This window comes from Artemia sp. Qi Xiang Cuo, chromosome 14 (assembly GCF_049724085.1).
Source record: "Artemia sp. Qi Xiang Cuo chromosome 14, ASM4972408v1, whole genome shotgun sequence".
Taxonomy (NCBI): Eukaryota; Metazoa; Arthropoda; class Branchiopoda; order Anostraca; family Artemiidae; genus Artemia; species Artemia sp. Qi Xiang Cuo.
This window is the reverse complement of record NC_142807.1, coordinates 20,323,628-20,341,399: the sequence shown is the minus strand read 5'-3', so window position 1 is coordinate 20,341,399 and position 17,772 is coordinate 20,323,628.

The window sequence follows — 17,772 nt, the reverse complement described above, 5'->3', positions numbered from 1 at the left end:
CAAATGAAAAAATAGCTTATTTTCAAAGTGTTCAAATCATCCCTACTGCTTTTAAAATTTGGATTATTATTTCTTAATAACATTTGGTTAATACAACTGAAGATAATCTAAGATATGACACTATAGATGAAAAAAAGCTTATTTTCAAAGTGCTCAAATCATCCCTACTGCTTTTAAAATTTGGATTATTATTGCTTAATAACATTTGGTTAATACAACTGAAGATAATCTAAGATATGACATAGAAGGCGACAATTTGTTCGTTTATTTTCAAAGTGTTCAATTTTTTTTTTTTTCGGCGCTCCCCCCAACGCGCCCCCCCTAACCTTGTCCCACAGGGCGGCTCGGACCATCCGTGGCGCTTTTTGGAGCCACAGCACATCCCTGTGGCGCTTCTCGGGCCCCCCCTCGCTTCCCGCCATGCTTCTCGAGCCCGTGGCGTTTCCCTGACCCGGGGCACGACCCCCAACGCGTCCCTGACTCGTGGCGCACCCCTGTGGCGCGTCCCTGACCCGTGGCGCTTTTCGGGGCCACAGCACATCCCTGTGGCGCTTCTCGGGGCCCGAATCGCTTCCCGCGATGCTTCTCGAGCCCGTGGCGCTTCCCTGAACCGGGGCACTCCCCCCCCACCGCGTCCCTGCCTCTTGGCACACCCCTGGGGTGCTTCCCTGACCCGTGGCGCTTTTCGGGGCCACATCGCATCCCTATGACGCTTCTCGGGCCCCGCATCGCGTCCCGCGATGCTTCTCGGGCCCGTGGCGCATCCCTGTGGCACTTCCCGGACCCATGGCACCCCCCCCGGCCCGTCCCTACGCTAGCCCCCCCCCCCCTATCCGGCCCCCGCGGGGCCATGGCCCCATGGCCATTTACATAATGCCCGCCCACAGTTGAAATATTTTTTCTAATTCCAATACAGGTTCAGTAAACACATGAGTTGTAAATTATGGTGGTTAGATGAACGAGTTTGAACTTCAAAATGTTGAGAATTGTTAAGTAACTTTCCTCATACACTTCTTATGCATTAAACCGCTATGTTTTGACATATAGCACCCCAGCGCGAGGTTATAAATAATTTCGGCATCTCCTGTTCCTGTTTTACATTAGCGGTTTTTAGTCAATCACGTTTTCAATGGCGTTTGCGTAATTCTGTGTTTTCTGAAATAGCGGAGAACAAATTGACTGTAAAATTAATATTTTAGGACATTGGAGTTCTTTTATTCTATGTAAGAGCGAAACATGGCACAATAGAAATATTCAGTGTAAATTAGAACGATAATATGTGACAGATGGGATAATCTCTCTCAAAATTATGTGAAAAAGAGCATTCACGGAGTTTCAAATGGTGAGCATTAATTGAAATTACCCATGAAAAATATTCGTGTATGTGATAACAGCGAAGAAATAGCAACACAGAATATAGCAAAGATTAGAAAAAATTGCATTTTGAGTTTCCAAGGCAGTGATTATTAATAGAAATTACCTAAAAATATTCGCTTATGAGATATCGAAGCGATAGCAAAGATTAGAAAAGAGCGGTTTCATTGCAAAAATTACATTTAGATATGTAATAGGGGTTAATATCTCACAGAGATATGTTTATATTGGGATTGAAAAAGAAAAAACATTGGAAGAAATAGAAAGGTAGGAAAAAATGCTCACATTTGCATAATCCCTCTGAGCTTGGGTGCCGGATGGTCCAAGTAAAGCGTGTTGGAGGGTGGACGGGGTGGCGTCGCTATTTTCTTGCGCGACTGGGTCGGGTCCAGGTAACGTGTGTTGGAGGGTGGACGGGGTGGCGTCGCTATGTTCTTGCGCGACTGGGCCGGCTATTTCACGATCTTGCATAGCTTCGGCAGGGTTCACCATATTATAAGAAGCCGTCCACTCTCTTTTTAACTTAAGCCCAGGCTGCATTGGGGCTGGCACTGATCGAGTTGTCTTGTCATCTCTGGGTTTCTTAGCGGGTGGTGGCGCCATACATTCTTCATAATTGGCCTTAAAAAGAAGAGAAAAAATTAGTATCAAAAATAATTTGCCCCCCCCTTTTCACAGAAAGAAAGTTAGTACCCTCATCCATATAATTTTATTTAGTTTATCAATAAGAAATCACAACGTAAAAAATTTCATGAAATATACTAATTGCATCCTTTTTTTTGAATCTGAGAATTACGACTCACTGAACCATTCAAACGCCGGGCTATATAAGTCAGCCTAGTTTCTTATTTTTAGGCATTTCTGTTCTTTTCTGGTTTTAATCTGTATTGAACATGCCTTGTTTGATGCATTTAAAGTATTAACACTATTTTTTATCTTTCCATATCCTTTTACGATAGCTGGTATTTACCCTACCCACGGAAAATAACCCCCACGGAAAATAACCCCTGAGAAAAGACACGGAAAAGTACCCCCTCCCCACAGCGAAAGATATCGCATACTTTTGAATCTGATAATTACAGCTCACTGAGCCATTCAAAAGCCGGTCGAGTTTTTATATTTATAACACCCCCATCAAAAAACATCCCCCGGTCAATAACCCCCCCGGAAAATATCCAGGAGAAAAGACATGGAAAAATATCCCCTCCCCCCACCGAAAGATATCGCGTCCTTTTTAATCTGAGAATTACGACTAACTGAGCCGTTCAAAAAGACGGCCTAGTTTTTATATTTATAAAACCCCCAGAAAAAAACAGCCCACCGGAAAAAACCCCCACCGAAAAAATCCCTGAGAAAAGACATGGAAAAATACCCCCTCCGTCCACCGAAAGATATGGTAAAAATGCTATTCAATTTACGCATAATAAAGCAATGTATCTTTTTCTTAAACTCACCCCCCCTTACTGTTCACGCGATGAAACAGTTTGTTTTCACCTTACAATGATGATAAGAGAATTGACGCATGGCCCCCTCCCACTTTCGCCAATATCCTAAATATATTGTTAGATCTTAATTTGAAAATAACGAGATTTCACTGGTTCTCCAAAAAGAGATTGTATATGCCTGCGCTTAATAAATTGCAATTGTCTGCATGAAAGCGTTTTAATTTGACAGGAGAAAAACATCCCATTTTGATCTGAGAAACCTTTACAGGAAGTGCTTTAAAAGGGTGACTGCTAATTTTAACCACGCACTGGAGTCTTGTGTCAAATCAGAACGGCATTTACATTAAAAATTGACAGAAGTCAGTAGACACTAAATCACAATAGAGAAAAGTCAAACTTTAACGAAAAGAAAATTATTTATTTTTGCGAGATTTTTGTTTGTAAAACAAAGGGGGATGGGGTTAGGTTTTGAGGTTAAAATAATATATTTTAATTTTTCCATTGATTATCTTGATGTTTGTATGGGTGGGGGGGGGTCGTTGGGGTTTACTCGAATATAGTAGAGGGTGACCACGGAAAACAATTTTATTTTGAAAATAAAAATAATGAAAACATAACTTACATTGCTAATTTCGACTGCCGAGACTTCTAAAGAGTTAAATTTATCTATTGTTGTTTACACAGCGTCAAAATACTTTCTGATAATTTAATCACATTGCATGCCCTTTATATACGAAATCTCAAGGGTGAATTGTTATGTAACGGGGAACCTATATGTAAGCACGTCTCTGATTGGTTGAGAAGGAGGATGTATCCGACTCTCTGATTGGCTGATAAGGAAACATGTGATCTAACTGTTTCCGGGAAAGTCATAACATTGGCGAGAGCAACAACAACAAATACTATTTCTGGACACCATGACATTCGCCTCGAGCATGTACATGACCAAAACAACAACAAATACTATTTCTGGATCATAACATTCGCTGAGAGCGTGCACTTACAACAACAACAAATACTATTTCTGAATACCATGACATTCACGATCGATTACGCAATCAATTTCCCGAAAATCCACTTCCCCTTCGAGTCCTATATCAATAACATTGTTTCCCGTTAGAATTCAATGCGCATGTGCAACCTTCGTCCCGGAGTTATTACACACAGAAACATCAAATAAATCGACCTTGGAAAAAAGAGGTCATTGACCCCATTAACCACGTGTTCTCCCTAATGACTCTATGCCCTTATAAGGAGTTCGTTCTGTATTCGATGCCCATATAAGGAGTTCGTACGGGACCTCCTGACCCCTCTCTACTCCCACCCATCCCTTTACTACCAGAAAAAATCCCCCCTAAAAACGTCTGTATACTTCCTAATAACCAATACTATATGTTAACATTGGACAAAGTTCATAACTTTCAACCCTCCTCCCGGGGACTTCGGGGGATTAAGTCATCCTAAAGGACATATTTATCATATTTTCAACCATGCTGAACAAAATGGCTATCTCAAAATTTTGATCAGGTGACTTCGGAAAAAAATGAGCATGGGAGGGAGCCTAGTTGCCCTCCATTTTTTTCGATCACTTAAAAAGGGCACTAGAACTTTTAATTTCCGATCCAATGAGTCCTCCCACGATATTCGAGGACCACTGGGTCAATACGATAACCCCTGGGATAAAAACAACAAAAAAACAAATAAACACGCATCCGTGATCTTTCTTTTGGCAAAAAATGCAAAATTCCACATTTTTGTAGATAGGAGCTTGAAACCTCTACAGTAGGGTTCTCTGATACGCTGAATATGATATTTTCATCACACCATCATTTTTTCGAAAATCAGCCAAATTTTCTCAGGCGCGTAACTTTTGATGGGTAGGACCAAACTTGATGAAGGTTATATATTTGAAATCAGCATTGAAATCTGATTCTTTTGATGTATCTATTGGTATCAAAACCCGTTTCTAGAGTTTCGGTTACCATTGAGCCGGGTCGCTCCTTACTTACAGTTCGTTACCACGAACTGTTTGATAAATAGCATCAGCTTCAGATATTTGTAGGCGACGTTAAGAGTTTTTTTTTGTGAAGACCAGCCTAACTTTCCACTTTTATCATCTTTAATATTTTTTGCCCAAATAGAAGTTTTTCGATAATATCATGTTTAGAGTTGCCAGATATAAGACAACCTTGACTTGGATTTTAAGAGTGAACAGAAATAGAAACAAATATTCAAAATTAAATTTTAGAGCGACATTGAAAACTGAAATGAATATAAATTTTTCTGCAAATGAGAAGTGCACCCCCGCCCCCTCATTCCCATTCTTGCGAGCAACGGACACAAACGTAGGGAGATGGCTTTTGAGCTGAATATGCAGTTCAGAACTGTCAGAAAGTCCATTCTATAAGAGATTTGTTCCGTTCTTGCGTTGTTTTTTTTTGTCAGTTGAGATAGTTTAATTTTTTTGTTTTGTTTAATTTGCAGTGCTGAAGTATGCCATTAGACACGTGCGCTCTCTGTAAAGCTTGTATATATTTGCGTTTGAATAAAATATTATGTTCTATTTAATTAGTTTGCAGTGCCCTCTGTCGAAATAACTATTTTTACAAGAAGATATCCTTGAAAAAATAGATTTGACATTTGGACTCGATAGGAAGTAATTTTTCGATTAGCTCCTTCTGTGGTTAGTATTCAAATCAAATAATTTAAGGTCTTTCATTTTCTTTTTTATTCATTTTTCAAGCTATTGATGCAAACTGAATATACATCAGAAACATTTGAAGTTAAACCTTGATATGCTTAGGGTTATCCATTGTTTTCAATGTATACTTTGTATTACTTAATTTTCTCTCAATAGTAGCGCATGGTCTTTGCAGCAATTTTGAGACCGCAACAGTACAGTAAATAAAGCAAAAAACTATTTTTTTTTTGTGCAGGATGTCAAAACTTCTTACCAGTTTTTTTTGCTAACCAGTCTTATTTGATACCCCACATTAATAGATCCTCATGAGACTTTCTAGGGATGCAATAAAAAAAAAACAAAAAAACAGCGAAGGCAATGAAGAATGATAGGTTACGAAAAATTTTACTTTTTGGCAACTAATCTGAGCCCGAGCGAAATACTGGACGGGGTCAAATAGGGTGGGAGGAGGTCGCAAGACATTATTAGAATTATATTAAAAATATATGCGAGGAAATAAAAAGGGGAGTCTTGAGCATTTTAGCGTGGAGAAAGAGCATATGAACCCGTATAGACCTTTGGTGTTTTCGTGCAGCAATGAGTTGCAGCAGAAGTAGTAGAATTTTAAATCACTAGAACCATCACTATCACTATAAACTGTTCTTGTATAATATATTCAAGCCCTATTCATAGTTGTGTCACTTCTTGGCTTTGAGTTTCATTATAAGCCCCGTCCCCACCACAACAGCATTTATGGTGGCCTGGGCTCAAATTTTTATTGATATAGTAAAACTATTAGTCGTATCTGCACAGTATTAATCTCAACAAATGGCTCCGAGCACCTCAACTGCTTGTGCTCTCTGCTGCTCTTTACATTGCGACCCTTTTGGTGAAAACCGATTGACTTTTAGACCGTTAAAATTTTATTTGTTCCAACAAGGCCACCCTCTCACCCAAATTCTTGGAGCTATTGAGCTATTCTTCCGCTCTTGATTGATATAACTTCAGTTTTGACAACTTAGTAATGCTAATCCGTTTATGATGTTAATCCATAAGTGTGCACTAATTAAAAAAAAAAACGAAAAAAAACTGAGATAAAGAGCAGAGTTGAAAATCAAAACGAACAAAACATTGCTTTGCAGATTAAACGAAAATATATCTACAAAACTAGCTCAAATAAACTGACTCGTGCTATTTTCAATATTTAGAGAATTCTAAGAACTAGAGGCTTACTAAAACTGCAAAACCGACCTAAGAAACCCAAAATAATCTATGAGAGCAAAATATTCCATGAATAACCCGCAGAAAAAATAAGACTAAACTATATACCTCTTAATGGTCAGAAAACGTGAAATAAGTTCTTTTGTGCTCTTCAGGAAAACTGATGCCTTGTAACACAGCTTTAACCCAGCCAAATGCAGCAATTTTTGCAGGATACTATTTTCAATTGAAAAAAGAGACAATTTAAAGCCCGTAGCAAAATCCCCCCCCCCCTCTCTGCTAAAAATGAAAATAGTTGGCTTACCCTTTTATCTCTGTAACGCTACGAAATCCACAACTTTAGGGGATAAAATGGATAAAATGGAGGATAAAATGGGGATAAAATGGAGAAGATGAATTATCTGAAGTTTAAAAAATATCCAGTAATTTTCAAAAATACAAATAAAAATAATTTTTTTTAGCTTGCTGCTAGAAACAAAGCAAGATTTTCTTGGCTCTGGAATCAACCTCTTAGGAGTGCTGTATATCATCCATATTTCTTAGAAATACTTATTGAAAGGTCAATATGGAAATCTCAAAATCCGAATTTAGCCAGTTTTTAACAACGTGGAATTGCGTATGCACGTGAAGCTTAGACCTAGAAGAAACCTAAAAAAATCCAGCTCGTCCCAAACGATAGGCTAAGAAGAGACAATTTAAAGAGGTAGTCAGATATCAACCCAAATTGACAGGTAAAACAATGTGGTCAGCTCTGCCATTGAAGAATCTAAATCAACCCGATCTCTGTGGAGGGAATGGGATATGGACAAATAAATTCTTAATATCACGACATTAGCCAGAAAAACTATACTGGATGTTAAACAAACTCGGTGGAAAAGTATAACCCCTTGTCTTACTTTTGCTTTTGGGGGTCCAGAACCAATTTTTAGGGGAGGGAAAGTGAAGGAGTCCCCAGTTCTTTTTATCGGAATATCTAGAGATAGTGGTTGACAAATCTTAATAAAAACATAATGGGAAGTTGTAGCAAGTGTCATAGTTGAAATTCTTAGAGTTTCGTGCCCTCTTCGATCTCTATCGGGGAGATAGTTCCTAAAATCAGGTGATCAAGACTTCTACTAGGAAAGATTGTAAGATATTAGCCAACCTTTGTAGGGAGTAAGAACTAATTCCTGTCTATGCCTGTAGGGGATTCGAACTTCATCTCATCTAAATGATAGAAGATTGTAAATAAATATTGTCGTTAGAACATCTTGCAGAAGGGGCTACCACATTTCAACCCAGCTTTTTTGGACTTAAAAATATATTTTCTATTGTACATGAGGCACATGTAGGGGGCGTAGGTCGTTGTCTCCTCTCAATTTGTTAGGAGAAGGGGCCAATTATTTGGAGATGTAGAAAAAAGATTTGAGAGACCTAAACTAAATTTGAAGGTAAGTAAGAGTAAGTATCCTAGTCAAGTCTTTTAGGTGTCCAGATTCAATTGAAAGTCTTGGAGAGGAATGCAAAGTGGTGCCTCAATTCCGGTCATCAGGACATCCAGACATCCACTAGAACACGTGAACAAACTTGATGGGAAGAGAGAGCTAGTGTTTTAGCTCTGCCTTTATGGGGATCAATACCCCAGGTGACCTGTGGGGTCTTATTCTTGTTATCAAAACCCCTTCTAGAACGTCCTTTTACCTTCCCGGGGTCCAAACTCAGTGTCACCTTTGTAGAGGGAAAGGGGTGGGGCAGTAAATCTTTTTCATCAAGACACCCACCAGTAAAGATAGTAGGATGTCCATAAACTCGATGGGAATTAAGGACAAGTATCCAATTGCCACCTTTTGGAAGTATGTTCCTGAACCAGCCTCTGTTAAAAGAAGAGCTCACTAAATTCGTTTCCTCGTAACATACACAAAATTGGGTTGCCAGAGCTCAATCGAACTTGATGAAAAGTAAAAGCTAAGTCCTACTTTAGACACTGTAGGATCCAGACTAAGCCGGAACTACATCGAAAAGAAAGAAGAGACTTTGGATTCTTTGTGATTGGTAAATCTCCCGAAACCGTTGACAAATTTCTGAAACAATTGGAAGAAAAGGAAATTTGAAATCAATTTTTATGTTATGTTATTTTGGGGATCGCGAGAGATCCCCTAGTTTTTGTCATCAGGACATACACCAGCAGTGGCTGAAGTATCTCAATATAAACCTGAACGAGAAATTACACAGGTTGTGTTTCTTTTTATTTTAGGGGGGGGAGGAGTTTCAGGACCGACCCCGCCTTTATGGGAGATATTTCAAATTTTCATGGTATCTACTAAAAAAAAAGTTGAGCCTCAACAAAGATGAGTTCGAAATTACCGTGGATTTCTAGTTATGTGCTTTTGGAGTTCAATGCTAGTTTGACCACGGCGGGGAAGTTGACCCTAAACTCTTGTTATCAGCACAACTATCAGAAGGTGACGTGCAATCGCAGCGAAACTTGGTAAGCCGTAAAAGTTGAAGTCCAAACTGTGCCATTATATGGTCGGCATTTTATCTGACCTTGGTTGGGAAGGAGTAAAGTGTTTTCCAAATCTCTAAACATCCCAAAATTTCTGAGCAGGCTGGTAGGATTACGGCAGATAAACCTGACCGATAGTGTTTTGCTGTCTGTTCTTGGTGACATCTCGGATCTGTGAGGTAAGAACTATATTATTGTCAGCTTTATTCATCAGAGAACGGCAGTATTGTTGTCAACTGCATCCACGAGATCTCAGCTAATGTGGTAGAGGCTAGCGGTGAGTTTATTAGTTGCTCTATCGGAAATACTCCCAGTACCTAGTACCATACAAGATTTTAGATTTTTCCAGTTAATAATTAAAAAAAAACTTTCCGAAAAATAAGTCTTTCAAAAAAAAGTAAAAGCAATTTTAAACTTAAGCTCAGCTGATACAAATACATGTTACAATTCAAACTCAAAACGACCCGAAATTACTATTAAAGAAAAAAAAAAACCCGAAACGAACAGAAATTAAATAAACAGTCATGTAAAAAAACATACAACAAGTAATAATATAAGTGAATAAATAAATCTTAAAGCCAGTTAAAGATTGAATATGAAAATCAAGCTTAAAACAAAAAAAAAATATTTTGCTATTGAAGTATAAATGAAACTTAAAACGAACGGAAAATAAATAAACAATCAATGCAAACAAACATACAATAGATATTAATGTAAATTAATAAATAAATCTTAAAATGAGTGAAACTTAGATTGAATATGCGAATCAAGCTTGAAAGGAACACAAATCACTAACAAAAGAGATGGGGTATCGCCTCCTTCTCTCACTGTAAAACTCTAAAACCTACTGCGTCATTGGCGCTTTACTGTAAACGAAATTTTATTACAAATATTTTCTTTTGTACTTAATGTTGAAAATAGACATTGAAATTATAGTAACATTTTGAACTGATGAGCTTTAAGCAATTAATATCATTATACATCAAATATTCAGTTTAATTTATAAGTTCTTTCTAAAGTTGTCCAAGACGAATATAGTTTCACTACAAACACGTGTTTGGATACTGCACTATAAAAATAAATCACAGCGAAATAAATTTTTGAACTGATGGATCTTTCAACAATTAATATTATTCTACATCAAATACTCAGTTGGATGTTGTTTATACTTTCCAAGACTGTTCAAGACGCATATACTTTTCAGTAAAGCACCAATGACGCAGTAGGTTTTAGACTTTTACAGTGAGAGAAGGAGGCCGGAGGCGATACCCAAATTGTTGTTTGTAGTGATTTGAATTATCAAAACTGGTATCAAAGTAACAAAATCAAGATGAAAAAATGGGTTTGTGTCTACCTCGGAGGTTTTATTATCTGATGTATGAACTATTTTTAACAAAATGACTATTTCAAAATTTGTGTTGTATAGATTTAGGGAAAAGGACGTGGGGTGGGGGGGGGGGCTAATTGCCCTTCGGTATCTTTTGGCTCTTTAAAAGTGAACTAGAACTTTCTATTTTCAATCAAAGGAGCCCTCTCTAAAGTTTATACGAGCATCCCTTGTATAAGAACCATATATACCCCTAGAGTATAGCTTACAACGCCTATCCCTGGTCTCTGGGGGGTTTCGTCGACCCCGGAGTTTTAATATCTGATGTTTGAACTATTTTTAACAAAATGGTCACCTAAAATTTTTATCGGATGGGTTTATCCATCCGATGAACCCAAAGGCGTGGAATTTGGGAAGGGCTAATTGCCCTCCGATCTTTTTTACTCTGAGAAAATGAGCTAGAACTTTTAATTTTCATTCAAATGAGCCCTCTCTGAAGTTTATACGAGCATCCCTTTCATAAGAACCAGATACGGCCCCCGGACATAGTTTACAATGCCTGTCCCCGAGCCCTGGGGGGTTGTGTCGACACCAGATTTTTTGTTATCGGACCTTTGAACTGTTAAAAATGGCTATCTCAAAAATTGTATTGGATGGGTTTGGGGGAAAAAGGGGGCGCAGCGGGGATAGTTACCATCGGATATCTTTTGACTCTTAAAAAGTGAGCTAGAAATTTCAATTTCCAATCAAATGAGCCCTCTCTGGAGTTTATACAAGCATCCCTTTCATAAGAACCATATACGTCCCCGGAACAACACTTACAACGATACCAGTAGTAAGTCATATAAAGGTTAGAAACTTACATTCAAACTTACGCCTGAGGCATAGATATGTGTGTAGGTTTTCAAGTAATTGGGTTACCAGGGTCATTTGCCTATTACAATGACCTTCCGGTTTTTCCGGTAGGTAATTCTAATCTAGAGGTCAATACATCTTTCAAAGAGGAACGAGTACGCACTACCGGTCCTAGTGTGATTGATTTTTTGGACAATTGCCTTTAGTCAAGAATAGTTTGTTAGGAGCGTGTCGTTGCTAAAGCTAACTCTCATTGGAAAAAAGGGTATAAAGCTTTTTTATTTTTGATAAGAATTGCACAATGAATGTATCGTTTGACGTGGGCATTTTTTATGAGCCAATCAGAGGTTGTTCAATATACGATAACTTGATTTGCGGTTGGGATTTGAATAAAAGTAATGGTTATGTTATTTGCTTGCGTGTATAGGAATTCCCATGTTATTTGCTTGCAGGTATAGATAGTCACTTGTTATTTGCTTGCCTGTATAGGAATTCGAAATTTATGTGCTTGCGTGTATAGGAATTCCGATGTTATTTGCTGGCATGTATAGGAATTCCCATGTTATTTGCTTGATTGTATCGTAAATCCCTTGGTATTTGCTTGCATGTATAGGAATTCCCAAGTTATTTGCTTGCTTGTATAGGAATTCCCTTGTTATTTGCTTGCATGTATAGGAATCCCCATGTTATTTGCTGTTAAGTCCATTGCTTTGTGTTATTACAACCAATCATGTTACACTCCCCACGGTCTTTTAAAATATTTTTTGTATTAAAATGATAAACGAATCCACTCCCCCGCTTTTGGGTCCACTTAAAGTGATTCCAGTTCTAAATCTTCTGGCACCAACCCAGGTTCCAGTCCCAATCCCAGTTTCAGTAATTCTGGTCCTCTTAGTTTCGGTTGCGCCACTTCTGCTCCCTGATACCACCGTTCCGATTCCACCAAACCAGTTCCAATTTACATCAGTTCCAGAATTTATTATGCAGCTGTCCTCGTAGCAATCTATGGCTGGTCATTGACAGTACCTATTTTATTAGAGTTGGGGGGTCATTTTGAAATGGTTTTATAAATTTCCCCCTGTAAAATTAAAACTTTTAAAAAATACAGAGATTACCTTCTAAGAAGAGGGCAACCCCCTCTTTGCATTTTAGATGACAGTTAAGTTTTAACATCACTCCTTTGTTTTAGCAAAATATTTGATCTATTTCAATATCTTTTCATCTTTAATTTTATATTTTCTTGATTTGAATATTTTAATCGACAAGTATTTTTTGCTCTGTTAGAACTATTTTGGATTTGTGGTAAGTATTTTTTTATTTTATAAGAATAATTGATTTTTTTGTAAGAAATTTTTTGGATTTCTTAGAAATTTTTTAATTTTTTAAGAATTATTTCGGTTTCGTAAGAAAAATTTAGATTTTGTTTGAACTTTTTATATTCTGTAAGAACTATTTTTGATGTTGTTAGAAATCTTTTTGTTTTGTAACATGTATTTCAAATTTTGCAACAACTATTTTTTATTCTGCTAGTACTATTTTGGATTTGTCTAAAATATTGTTGTATTTCGTAAGAACAATTTTTGTTTTTTAAGAACTATTTTCGGATTTTGTTAGAACATTTTGTAGTCTGTAAGAACTACTTTCAGTGTTGTTAGAATTTTCGTGCTTTTTGACAAATATTTAATATTTTTCAGAAGCTATTTTTAATTCTATGAGGAATATTTTTAATTTGTGTAAAGGATTTTTTCTGTTTTTATTAATAGTCTTTGTTGTTTAAGAAATATTTCCGATTTTCTTACAACTTTTTTCATTTCGAAAGAATTGTTTCTGATTTGTAAGAATTATTTTTTGAATATGTTTGAATTTTTGTATGCTATAATAACTACAGGGTGTCTAAAAAAATGTACTCACACTTAGAATAACGAGAAATCCTTTGTTTATGAATATACAGCAAAATGGAATAGCTTCGAATATAGAAGACAAATATGATTAGGAATCATGTTCATTAAGACGTGATTCATTAATGTGATTAAGGACACTGTTCAAGCGTCTGCACTGGAAATGCTACACTCCAACACCAATTCATGCCCTAAACGAAGACGATCCTGACCGGCGAGTTGAATTCTGTGAATGGTACCTGGCGAAATGTGCAGGGTTTCCACACAAAATTGTTTGGAGCTATGAGGCAACCTTTAAATTAAATGGCACCATTAATCGCCATAATTGCACGTACTGGGCTCCTGTAAATCGTCATGTAACACTTGAACACCATTTCTACTTGCCAGGAGTAACAGTGTGGTGTGGGATATCTGCACTGGGCATCATAGGGCCATTTTTTATTAATTGAGCGGTTACTGATGAGAGCTACCTTAACTTGCTTCAGGAGTTTGTTGGTCCAAAAATTCCTGAGATGTCTGGTGATGACGGCGAAATTTACTTTCAGCAAGATGGTGGACCTCACGCCCTTGGACTTCTTTCTGTGAGGATATCTCAAAGACGAAGTTTATCGCACCAAACCAAGAACAAATGAAGCTTTGAAAATGGAAATTGAAAGTAAATCTTGCTGAAAGTAAATTTCGCCGTCATCACCAGACATCTCAGGAATTTGTGGACCAACAAACTCCTGAAGCAAGTTAAGGTAGCTCTCATCAGTAACCACTCCATTAAAAAAAATGGCCCTATGATGCCCAGTGCAGATATTCCACACCAAACTGTTACTCCTGGCCAGTTGACATTGTGTTTAAGTGCTACCTGACGATTTGCAGAAGCCCAGTACCTGCAATTATGGGGATTAATGGTGACAATTATTTCAAAAGTTGACTCATCACTCTAAACAATTGTGCGTAGAAACCATGCAAATTTTACCGGGTACGATTCACAGAATTCAGCTCACCGATCAGGAACGTCTTCGTTTAGGGCAGAAATTGGTGTTGGACTGTGGCATTTCCAGTGCAGACGCTTGAACAGCGTCCTTAATCACATTAATGAATCACGTCTTAATGAACATGATTCCTAATCATATTTGTCTTCTATATTCGAAGCTATTCCATTTTGCTGTATATTCATAAACAAAGGATTTCTCGTTATTCTAAGTGTGAGTACATTTTTTTTTAGACACCCTGTAGTTATTATAGCATACAAAAATTCAAACATATTCCAAAAATAATTCTTACAAAGCAGAAACAATTCTTGCGAAATACAAAAAGTTGTAAGAAAATCGAAAATAGTTCTTAAACAACAAAGACTATTCTTAAAAATAGAAAAATCCTTTACACAAATCCAAAATAGTTCTAATAGAATTAAGAATAGCTTCTGCAAAATATGAAATACTTGTCACAAAGCACGAAAATTCTAACAACACCGAAAGTAGTTCTTACAGAATACAAAAGGTTCTAGCAAAATCCGAAAATAGTTCTTAAAAAACAAAAATTATTCTTAAGAAATACAACAATATTTTAGACAAATCCAAAATAGTACTAACAGAATAAAAAATAGTTGTTGCAAAATTCGAAATACTTGTTGAAAAACAAAAAGATTTCTAAAAACATCAAAAATAGTTCTTACAGAATATAAGAAGTTAAAACAAAATCTAAATTTTTCTTACGAAAGCGAAATAATTCTTAAAAAATATAAAAATTTCTAAGAAATCCAAAATATTTCTTACAGAACAATAAATTATTCTTAAAAAATACAAAAATACTTACCACAAATCCAAAATAGTTCTAACAGAGTAAAAATACTTGTCGATTAAAATATTCAAATCAAGAAAATATAAAATTAAAGATGAAAAGATATTGAAATAGATCAAATATTTTGCTAAAAGTAAGGAGTGATGTTAAGACCTAACTGACATCTAAAATGTAAAGAGGGGGTTGCCCTCTGTTTAGAAGGTAATCTCTCTATGTTTTAAAAGTTTTAATTTTACAGGGGTAAATATATAAAACCATTTCAAAATGACCCCCCAACTATAATAAACTAGGTACTGTCAATGACCAGCCTTAGATTGCTACGAGGACAGCTGCATAGTAAATTCTGGAACTGATGTAAATTGGAACTGGTTTGGTGGAATCGGAACGGTGGTATCAGGTAGCAGAAGTGGCGCAACCGAAACTAAGAGGACCAGAATCACTGAGACTGGGATTGGGAATGGAACCTGGGCTGGTGCCAGCAGATTCAGAAGTGGAATCACTTTAAGTGGAGCCAAAAGCGGGGGAGTGGATTCGTGTATCATTTTATTACAAAAAATATTTTAAAAGACCGTGGGGAGTGTAACATGATTGGTTGTAAAAACACAAAGCAATGGACTTAACAGCAAATAACATGGGGATTCCTATACATGCAAGCAAATAACAAGGGAATTCCTATACACGCAAGCAAATAACATGGGAATTCCTATACAAGAAATCAACTCACAAGGGAATTCCTATACAATCAATCAAATAACATGGGAATACATATACAAGCAAGCAAATAACATGGGAATTCCTATACACGCAAGAAAATAACTTGGGACTTCCTATACATGCAAGCAAATAACAAGGGAATATCTATACCTGCAAGCAAATAACATGGGAATTCCTATACACGCAAGCAAATAACATAACCATTTCTTTTATTCAAATCCCAACCGTAAATCAAGTTATCGTATATTGAACAACTTCTGATTGGCTCATAAAAAATGCCCACGTCAAACGATACATTCATTGTGCAATTCTTATCAAAAACAAAAAAGCTTTATACCCCTTTTTTCAAATGAGAGTTAGCTTTAGCAACGACACACTCCTAACAAACTATTCTTGACTAAAGGCAATTGTCCAAAAAATCAATCACACTAGGACCGGTAGTGCGTACTCGTTCCTCTTTGAAAGATGTATTGACCTCTAGATTAGAATTACCTACCAGAAAAACCGGAAGGTCATTGTAATAGGCAAATGACCCTGGTAACCCAATTACTTGAAAACCTACACACATATCTATGCCTCAGGCGTAAGTTTGAATGTAAGTTTCTAACCTTTATATGACTTACTACTGATACCCCCGCGCCCTAGGGGGTTGTGCTGACACCGGAGTTTTTGTTATCTAATTTTTGAACAATCTTCAAAAACTAGCTGTCTCAAAATTTGTAGCGGATGGGTTTGGGGAAAAAAGGGCGTGGGGGGAGGGCTAGTTGCCCTTAAATCTCTCAGCTCTTAGAAAGTGAAATAGAACTTTCAATTTCCAATCAAATGATCCCTCTATGAATCTTATACGGGCATACCTTTCATAAGAACCATACATGCCTTTAAGGCAAAACTTGGAACGCCTTCCCCCGGGCCCTGGGGGTTGTATTGACACCGGAGTTTTTCTTATCCAACCTTTGAACTATTTTTAGCTAAATATCTACCACAAAATTTTCATCAGATGGATGTGGAAAAACAAGGCGGTGGGGGGGGGGTATAGTTTCCCTCGGATCTCTTTTGACTATTAAAAAAAGAGCTCGAACTTTCAATTTCCAATCAAATGAGTCCTCTCTGAAGTTTATACGATCATCCCTTTCATAAGAACCAAATATGCCTCAGGGCATAGCTTACAACGCCTGCCCCCAGATCCTGGGGGGTTGTGTCGACAGCTGAGTTTTCGCTATCTGACTTTTTAACAATTTTTAACTTAATGGCTATCTCTAAATTTATATCGGATGCATTTGGGGAAAAAGGGGCGTGGGGGGCTAGCTGCCGTTTAATCTATTTTGCCTCTCAAAGGCTGAACTAGAAATTTCAATTTCCAATCAACTGAGCCCTCTCTGAAGTTTTTACGAGCATCCCTTCCATGAGAACCATATACTCCCCCAGGGCATAACTTACAATACCTGCCCTCGGGCCCTAGGGGGCTGTGTCCGCCCCGGAGTTTTCGTTATGTGGTCTTTGAAGTATTTTTTAGAAAATAGCTCTCTCAAAGTTCTTATTGGATGGGTTTGAGTAAAAACGGGCTTGGAGGGGGGGGAGGGCTAGGTGCACTCCAATCTCTTTTGACTTATAAAAAGTGAACTAGAGCTTTCAATTTCCAATCAAATGAGCCCTCTTTGAAGTTTATACGAGCATCCTTTCCATAAGAACCATATATACCTCCAGGGAATAACTAACAACGACTTCTCCCGGGCCCTGGGGGGTTGTGTCAACACCGGAGTTTTTTTTATATGATCTTTGAACTATTTTTAACAAAATAGCTATCTCAAAGTTTTTGTCAGATAAATTTGGGAAAAAAGGGTGTGGGGGGGCTGGTTACCCTCCGATGTTTTTGACGCTTAAAACATGAACTAGAACTTTCAATTTCCAATCAAATGAGCCCTGTCTGAAGTTTATACGAGCATTCCTTTTATAAGAAACCATATATGCCCCCAGGGCATAAA